The sequence below is a fragment of the Apium graveolens genome, chromosome 7, assembly GCF_009905375.1.
Source record: "Apium graveolens cultivar Ventura chromosome 7, ASM990537v1, whole genome shotgun sequence".
Lineage (NCBI taxonomy): Eukaryota > Viridiplantae > Streptophyta > Magnoliopsida > Apiales > Apiaceae > Apium > Apium graveolens.
The window spans coordinates 252,377,210-252,387,172 of record NC_133653.1 but is presented as its reverse complement, the minus strand read 5'-3'; the positions used below and the strand labels follow the sequence as shown (position 1 = coordinate 252,387,172).

At 32.4% G+C, this 9,963-nt stretch overlaps 2 long non-coding RNA genes across 2 annotated transcripts; both read right to left on the bottom strand.

Annotated features, from left to right (window-relative positions):
- Nucleotides 1-518: 518 nt before the first annotated feature.
- On the bottom strand, nt 519-3,426 carry LOC141673078 (uncharacterized). Its single transcript, XR_012555797.1, has 3 exons — nt 3,110-3,426; nt 905-2,327; nt 519-635 (listed from the first exon to the last, which is right to left on the bottom strand). It is a non-coding gene; the product is annotated as an uncharacterized LOC141673078 (long non-coding RNA).
- Nucleotides 3,427-6,228: 2,802 nt separating this feature from the next.
- LOC141672946 (uncharacterized) lies at nt 6,229-9,084 on the bottom strand. Its single transcript, XR_012555750.1, has 3 exons — nt 8,768-9,084; nt 6,562-7,985; nt 6,229-6,292 (listed from the first exon to the last, which is right to left on the bottom strand). It is a non-coding gene; the product is annotated as an uncharacterized LOC141672946 (long non-coding RNA).
- Between the last annotated feature and the right edge of the window lie 879 nt (nt 9,085-9,963).

The window sequence follows — 9,963 nt, the reverse complement described above, 5'->3', positions numbered from 1 at the left end:
TTTCTTTTCCTTTTCGTTTGATAAGTGAGGCTTATTAGCACTTAGTACATTCACCAGATTTACTAACATCAGAACTTAACAGATGAAAATCATTATTCTAGTTGTTGATTTAGTAATAAGATAGACAAAGTAAACTTAACTAAGCTCAATATCAGAATTTGCTTGTGTCAATAGCCATATAAATAATTACTTCTAACATGGGATTTGTTAGTATATTAAAGACTACTAGGTCAACATCTAGCATATTTATCCTCATTGGATCGAATAATCACAGAAACATGCATATCACTATTAGAGTTTAGAGATTCACATCAGACAACAATCAGTACTTAAGCAATTTTCAATAAGCACAGAATACACAAAGATAGTAATATCTGTAAATACTGATCATAAAGTCTGATGCGTCAGAACAAAAACTAAGCAGATTTAGAGAAAGAACCTGAAACCATTCCAAGTTCATTTACCAATCTTGTAAAAGTAGCTTCACACAGTGGTTTGATGAAGATATCTGCTAGTTGTTGATCTGTTGGAACAAAGTGCAATTCCACTGTACCTTCATCCACATGTTCTGTAACGCCCCCAAATCCGGGGTCAGAAGATTTGGTCGTCACTATGAAACCTCAATCCAAAATAACCTGTTTAATCAAAATTAAATGCCAGCGGAAGATATTTATCATAAATGACCCCAAACTAATCCAAGATCTTTTAAGGTTACAGTTCTAGAAACAAGATATCCAAATTCCACAAATAAATTTTTCTCACTTTCTTTTAAAACTTTTTTCAATAAATTCCAACTCACAATTAAACCCACTAGTATAACTTCGAAATGAAGTATACTAGGCCCAAATAAAATATACAACTATAATATAATCTAATATAAATAACTTTACACAATAAAACTTACACTAGTCCGCAAACCCTGGACCAACCACCTTCCAAGAGCTTCTTCTTTGCTTCCTCGAATTTCGCAGCTAAGTAGCGCAAGCTAATCCTCACTGGAGGTTAAATTTAAAAACAGGCAAGTATGAGCGAAAGAAATGCTCAGCAAGATCATTATGACATATATGGGGTCGTTTTGATATAAAAGCTACATCTGCATTAGAGCAGAACATTTAAAATCATAATTGCTGAATCATAAAATTTTAGTTGAGGAATTTCAGATTTAATTCCTTAATTGTATTCAAAACCAATTTGATATTTTTGAGCGAGATGCTTCAGCAATACTTTGAATCTTGACGAGAATAAAATTCGTAAAACAGTGTTTACGGAAATATCGTAAACCACAATAACATGAGACAATGATTATGGATTGAATCATAAACTTTATTCAAAACCGAACTCTTCAAATTAATACTTATTTTGCTGTCATATCAAATTAGATATCAATATGAACTTTGATGCTCACAACATTCCATACTGAAGTCAACATCATTCATCTATACTAATACCACCTTTGATATTTAGCAACAACGTAAGTATCAGCATAAATCAAAATCTGAATCAAACCGCACTTTACCATTATTCCAAAACAGAAACAGTTGATAAATCATTTATTCTATGAATATCAAAAACAATATGATAATTTAGATTAGGATCATCCTCCGACGGACGTACTATCACATGCTGATCAGCCCGTGTGATAGCACAAGGTCATGATTCATAGAAACGTGACCCCAAAAACACGAGTACTCAAACAAAAAGGCATAACTAGCCTGTGGCAAAATGGTGTCATAATATTTCATATGACACTTAGAAATAGCCCTCCACTGGACCGTCCGTCCCGGTCACTTACGCAATTATGATCCAATCTTAAAACCTTTTATTGAAATGGGGTCATGATACTCGACACCCGAAATAATTTTTTTTTTCCCAATTCTTGGGTAGGAATATTCGCAACCAAATCACTTTTCTCAAAATCCAAAACATTTATAAATCCGATAATTGGATAAGTAAAATCACTTGACTATTCGGAACATAGAATAGCAGGGGGTACTTGCGTAAACAGAATCATTTAATTTAGCGATATGTAAAACGTTTATCAATTCTAAACTGAGAATAGGGAAAGCAATACTTGCATAATATAATTCGAAATAAACGTCACTTGAATGATAAGTGAAGTCAGGGGTACTTGCCTTTGGGTTTTAAGCAGTTAGTCACACTCGCAAAACCACATCTATTCTGACATTCTGTCTCAAAACATCACCGTCCTTCTTTTCAACACTTGACTGATATGCTGCTCCTGCGATTGCTAGAAGCCAGATGCCCAATACCATTCCATCTCATTCTTTATCCAACGTCTTGTCCTGATCAACTCGAATGATCCGCATCTATAATTAAAAGATACAACTTTAATTGTCTAAATGATAATTACTTGACGAACTATGCGTCAAAATCCTATCGTCTACCCATACGATAACCCACACATAAATATAACAGAAAATCACCGGACCCTTGATCCACATACACACATAATTCATATAACACGTAATCACATAACTCACGTATCACATAATTCATATAACACATGAGTCGTTACGTTTAAAACTGAAATTGGGTCAAAATACGATTTATCGATCAATAATCGACTTAGAATAACTTGTAAAACAAGCGAACTTTCGAAACAAAATGATTTGGGTCTCGAAAGTATTTTTATTGAAAGCGGAATATTTTTCTGAGTCTGTACGCGTTCGTTTCATATTAAACGGACGAACGGTTTATTTATTATGAATTTTTGAACATTTTTCGGAATTAAAACGGGTCTCCGAATCATTTATAACTAAATAATAGTGCTCAAACACTCGAAATAATTTTATAAGAATTATTGAGCCTGGAAAATAATTTAAAATAATATTCTCTTGGAAATCGGACAGCAACTCCTCTATTTCTCGGACTGCTAGTCGATATCATATCGACACAACCAACAACAATCAACACAATAATTTATATTTACGCGTATAAACAGTACAGAAATGAATAACACGGCCACCTGAACCAAAACTCGGACCAAAAGTGACTTCTCCAACAATTTCTAAAAATTATGAAATAAATATATAAATATTAACATGCTATAATATACAAAAGTACGAAGGCGGAATTTCGGAATCGTTACCCAAAATAAATTCTGATCACCCCGAGGAGAATATCTGATGTCCTGAAAATATCTCCAGAAAAATCCGAAATTAATAGCGGTAGATATATACACGCTGAGATGCCATGTGGAGTAATCATCACATCCAAACTCTTTTTCTACGCCCCGAAAATAAATTAAAACCGAAATATAACGGAAATATGCCCCGCAATTTTTCTTCTCAAAACCTTGCAATATATATACCTATGCGTAGGTATCGAAGCGCTGATCGTTTATATATATAATAATTGAAATTTGGATAAACGGTTTGTAAGATATGAATTTTTGAAAATTAAAAGTATATACAGAGGAGATAGAAGTGAAGCAGAGAAGAGAGAGACAGGGGGTGGGGGTCTGATGCGTAGGGAAATAAGGGGGGGGGCTTGTTTACAGGGGTGGCAGGTGGGGGTGGTGGCCTCCTGCCACGTTTTCTCTTTTGTTTTGTTTTTTTTTTTTTTTTTTTTGTTTTTTTTTTTTTTGTTTTTTTTTTTTGTTTTTTTTTTTTATTTTGTCCCGTATTTCTTAACTTATCGAATAAACGCGTCGGTAAATAAAATCAGAAAATTACCAAACAAATTCTAAAATTCTCAGAATAATTAAAAACTAATAAAATAAAATTTTTATAATTTTTAAAGTATTTTTGACTTGCGCGTTATACCCGCATTAAACAATTTAACGAACCGAGCTGCACTTGAAACAAATTCATAAAATCACAAAAATAGTCTTAAAATGTTACAAATATCCCGAAGTTTATAAAAACATAAATTTCAAAATTTTAAAACAATTTTTGAAACGCAATTTATACCCGCTTTTAGCAATTAAACGATTCAACGCGCGGGTAAAATTAATCCTAAAAATTCCCAAAATAATTTTAAAATTCTCAGAATATTTCAAACTTAAATAAATATGAGTTTCATAATTTTTGAAGAATTTTGGAATTAAATACCGATTTTACAAATAAACGCAATCAAAAAATCATACAGGGCTAAATAATTGATGAAATATTGATTTCTAAATTTTATAAAATCCCAAATATAATTATTGTAATTATAAAACCATAAAAACAATTTTAGAGACAATCCAAGTATTTATGCAAATAAATATCCGAAAATAGATTACTTAGCTGCTAAGTAACTATAAAAATGATACAATTTAATACCATATTTGAATAATCATCAAAACCGGGATTTTTATAAAATACTATATACGAAAATAACGTAAAAATATCTCGTCTCCCGAAAATACGGGTTTTATTGATTACCGAAATAACTATCGTATCGAAAATATTGCGCCGGGCCGCGCACGGGTCAAACCGTAATCCGGATCGAAAAAGTTAAAACACGGAAAATGTCCGGAATTATCAGATTAGGTTAGGAAGGAGTTTTCGGAAGAGTTTCGGGTTGTAAAAACGCGAAAACGGTTGAAGTCGGATGATTCCCGGCTTTATAAAATAATTTTGGTAATTATTCAGAAAATAATTAATAATACATAAATCATTATAAAATCATATAACACTCCAAAAATTACCAGAAAAATATCACAATTATCTATATTTTATTCTGGACATATAAAAATTCAAATACTCAAATAATATCACGTATAAACACCCCAAACATCAATTCCACTTATCAGATAATTCACCAAAATTCACATAAAATCACATAAATAATTCCAAATAATAATAATGATAATATTTGAAAATATGGGATATTACAATCTACCCACCTTATAAGGATTCCGTCCTCGGAATCAGCAGAAGAAAGCACTAAGGGTTTTCTAACCAACTTTCCATTCCCAAATAATCTCAATTTTCCATAATCTCAAATAAATCTTGTATTCCTTGTATAATAAAACTTTTATAGGAGCTTCACTATGCACCACTGTTCCATTCACCTCTTTTGACCATTTCCTCAATAGAATCGCTTTACTGATTGTGATAAAGAAGAATAGAGAGAAAGATAAAGGGAACAAAAGAAAGAAAGATAGAGAAATAAAGAAACAGAATGACTTCGCTATACACCCCTGATATTTTAATCGCATTGCAATCCACTGTTGCTCTTGATAATCCCATCACATCGCCTTACTTTGACTTGACCAGGATAACTCAGCTTAATCTTATTGGCATACCTTTGAATATTTGAGATGATAAAAATCATGAAATTTCAAAAAGAAAAGAATTTGATACCATAATGGAACCAAAATCTGAATTTGAGAAAAAGTATTGTTGAAATAAAAGAATAACCGAGAGATCAATATGATCAAACGAACTTGGTATTGCGTGCCCAAATTAAGACACTACTAAAGGTTGTTAACCTTCATGTATTCACAATACACACAAGTGATGGCGTCCCATCCAACTCCTATCACACAGACAGGTATACCTTGTGTCCCCTATAGATTGGGTTGTTCATCTCAGTCAGAATAAAAGAATATCAACAGAATTGAAAATCAAATGAATAAAACTGAAAAGATTTCAAAGATGATAATTCTGAAGGAAATGAAATCCAGAGAACAAAATTCTGACACCAAAATGAGCAAGTGGTGTCACATCACCAAGAAACTATCCACCAAATAAGAAAAGTGGAAGTTAAATATTCATAACTTAGCAGAGCTATCAAAACCTGAAAAAAATAGGCTTCATGACAACCTCTGGCACATTTAAAACACAGATAGAATTGAAAATGAGTGTTAGAGAATATATCCTCTAACAATCACTTCTTTTGAGAGATGTCAAAATGAATTATAGAAAGAAAAGGTATTGCCAAAGTCTTAATATTTATCTTCAACTTGAACTCTCCAGTTGACTCGCCATCTGATTCTAGACGCTTCTTCATGTTCCAAGGATATCGATAATCTTCATCATCGTCAAAACGTAGTAGCCTCGAAAGGTTCCACAATAGAAGTTTGCAACTGCCAGGAGTTCCATCCAGCTCAGTACAACCATCTCAAACGAATCTGCCTTATCTTAACTTAATCGTTGGCACTATATCCGATAGTCCAACAGGAACTCGATATGAGCTCAAACGTCCTCACATAGCTATACACACTCCTACACACTCTCGTTTCTAGTTTACTATAACCTCAGCTCTGATACCAACCTGTAACGCCCCCAAATCCGGGGTCAGAAGATTTGGTCGTCACTATGAAACCTCAATCCAAAATAACCTGTTTAATCAAAATTAAATGCCAGCGGAAGATATTTATCATAAATGACCCCAAACTAATCCAAGATCTTTTAAGGTTACAGTTCTAGAAACAAGATATCCAAATTCCACAAATAAATTTTTCTCACTTTCTTTTAAAACTTTTTTCAATAAATTCCAACTCACAATTAAACCCACTAGTATAACTTCGAAATGAAGTATACTAGGCCCAAATAAAATATACAACTATAATATAATCTAATATAAATAACTTTACACAATAAAACTTACACTAGTCCGCAAACCCTGGACCAACCACCTTCCAAGAGCTTCTTCTTTGCTTCCTCGAATTTCGCAGCTAAGTAGCGCAAGCTAATCCTCACTGGAGGTTAAATTTAAAAACAGGCAAGTATGAGCGAAAGAAATGCTCAGCAAGATCATTATGACATATATGGGGTCGTTTTGATATAAAAGCTACATCTGCATTAGAGCAGAACATTTAAAATCATAATTGCTGAATCATAAAATTTTAGTTGAGGAATTTCAGATTTAATTCCTTAATTGTATTCAAAACCAATTTGATATTTTTGAGCGAGATGCTTCAGCAATACTTTGAATCTTGACGAGAATAAAATTCGTAAAACAGTGTTTACGGAAATATCGTAAACCACAATAACATGAGACAATGATTATGGATTGAATCATAAACTTTATTCAAAACCGAACTCTTCAAATTAATACTTATTTTGCTGTCATATCAAATTAGATATCAATATGAACTTTGATGCTCACAACATTCCATACTGAAGTCAACATCATTCATCTATACTAATACCACCTTTGATATTTAGCAACAACGTAAGTATCAGCATAAATCAAAATCTGAATCAAACCGCACTTTACCATTATTCCAAAACAGAAACAGTTGATAAATCATTTATTCTATGAATATCAAAAACAATATGATAATTTAGATTAGGATCATCCTCCGACGGACGTACTATCACATGCTGATCAGCCCGTGTGATAGCACAAGGTCATGATTCATAGAAACGTGACCCCAAAAACACGAGTACTCAAACAAAAAGGCATAACTAGCCTGTGGCAAAATGGTGTCATAATATTTCATATGACACTTAGAAATAGCCCTCCACTGGACCGTCCGTCCCGGTCACTTACGCAATTATGATCCAATCTTAAAACCTTTTATTGAAATGGGGTCATGATACTCGACACCCGAAATAATTTTTTTTTTTCCCAATTCTTGGGTAGGAATATTCGCAACCAAATCACTTTTCTCAAAATCCAAAACATTTATAAATCCGATAATTGGATAAGTAAAATCACTTGACTATTCGGAACATAGAATAGCAGGGGGTACTTGCGTAAACAGAATCATTTAATTTAGCGATATGTAAAACGTTTATCAATTCTAAACTGAGAATAGGGAAAGCAATACTTGCATAATATAATTCGAAATAAACGTCACTTGAATGATAAGTGAAGTCAGGGGTACTTGCCTTTGGGTTTTAAGCAGTTAGTCACACTCGCAAAACCACATCTATTCTGACATTCTGTCTCAAAACATCACCGTCCTTCTTTTCAACACTTGACTGATATGCTGCTCCTGCGATTGCTAGAAGCCAGATGCCCAATACCATTCCATCTCATTCTTTATCCAACGTCTTGTCCTGATCAACTCGAATGATCCGCATCTATAATTAAAAGATACAACTTTAATTGTCTAAATGATAATTACTTGACGAACTATGCGTCAAAATCCTATCGTCTACCCATACGATAACCCACACATAAATATAACAGAAAATCACCGGACCCTTGATCCACATACACACATAATTCATATAACACGTAATCACATAACTCACGTATCACATAATTCATATAACACATGAGTCGTTACGTTTAAAACTGAAATTGGGTCAAAATACGATTTATCGATCAATAATCGACTTAGAATAACTTGTAAAACAAGCGAACTTTCGAAACAAAATGATTTGGGTCTCGAAAGTATTTTTATTGAAAGCGGAATATTTTTCTGAGTCTGTACGCGTTCGTTTCATATTAAACGGACGAACGGTTTATTTATTATGAATTTTTGAACATTTTTCGGAATTAAAACGGGTCTCCGAATCATTTATAACTAAATAATAGTGCTCAAACACTCGAAATAATTTTATAAGAATTATTGAGCCTGGAAAATAATTTAAAATAATATTCTCTTGGAAATCGGACAGCAACTCCTCTATTTCTCGGACTGCTAGTCGATATCATATCGACACAACCAACAACAATCAACACAATAATTTATATTTACGCGTATAAACAGTACAGAAATGAATAACACGGCCACCTGAACCAAAACTCGGACCAAAAGTGACTTCTCCAACAATTTCTAAAAATTATGAAATAAATATATAAATATTAACATGCTATAATATACAAAAGTACGAAGGCGGAATTTCGGAATCGTTACCCAAAATAAATTCTGATCACCCCGAGGAGAATATCTGATGTCCTGAAAATATCTCCAGAAAAATCCGAAATTAATAGCGGTAGATATATACACGCTGAGATGCCATGTGGAGTAATCACCACATCCAAACTCTTTTTCTACGCCCCGAAAATAAATTAAAACCGAAATATAACGGAAATATGCCCCGCAATTTTTCTTCTCAAAACCTTGCAATATATATACCTATGCGTAGGTATCGAAGCGCTGATCGTTTATATATATAATAATTGAAATTTGGATAAACGGTTTGTAAGATATGAATTTTTGAAAATTAAAAGTATATACAGAGGAGATAGAAGTGAAGCAGAGAAGAGAGAGACAGGGGGTGGGGGTCTGATGCGTAGGGAAATAAGGGGGGGGGCTTGTTTACAGGGGTGGCAGGTGGGGGTGGTGGCCTCCTGCCACGTTTTCTCTTTTGTTTTTTTTTTTTTTTTTTTTTTTTTTTTTGTTTTTTTTGTTTGTTTTTTTTTTTGTTTTTTTTTTATTTTGTCCCGTATTTCTTAACTTATCGAATAAACGCGTCGGTAAATAAAATCAGAAAATTACCAAACAAATTCTAAAATTCTCAGAATAATTAAAAACTAATAAAATAAAATTTTTATAATTTTTAAAGTATTTTTGACTTGCGCGTTATACCCGCATTAAACAATTTAACGAACCGAGCTGCACTTGAAACAAATTCATAAAATCACAAAAATAGTCTTAAAATGTTACAAATATCCCGAAGTTTATAAAAACATAAATTTCAAAATTTTAAAACAATTTTTGAAACGCAATTTATACCCGCTTTTAGCAATTAAACGATTCAACGCGCGGGTAAAATTAATCCTAAAAATTCCCAAAATAATTTTAAAATTCTCAGAATATTTCAAACTTAAATAAATATGAGTTTCATAATTTTTGAAGAATTTTGGAATTAAATACCGATTTTACAAATAAACGCAATCAAAAAATCATACAGGGCTAAATAATTGATGAAATATTGATTTCTAAATTTTATAAAATCCCAAATATAATTATTGTAATTATAAAACCATAAAAACAATTTTAGAGACAATCCAAGTATTTATGCAAATAAATATCCGAAAATAGATTACTTAGCTGCTAAGTAACTATAAAAATGATACAATTTAATACCATATTTGAATAATCATCAA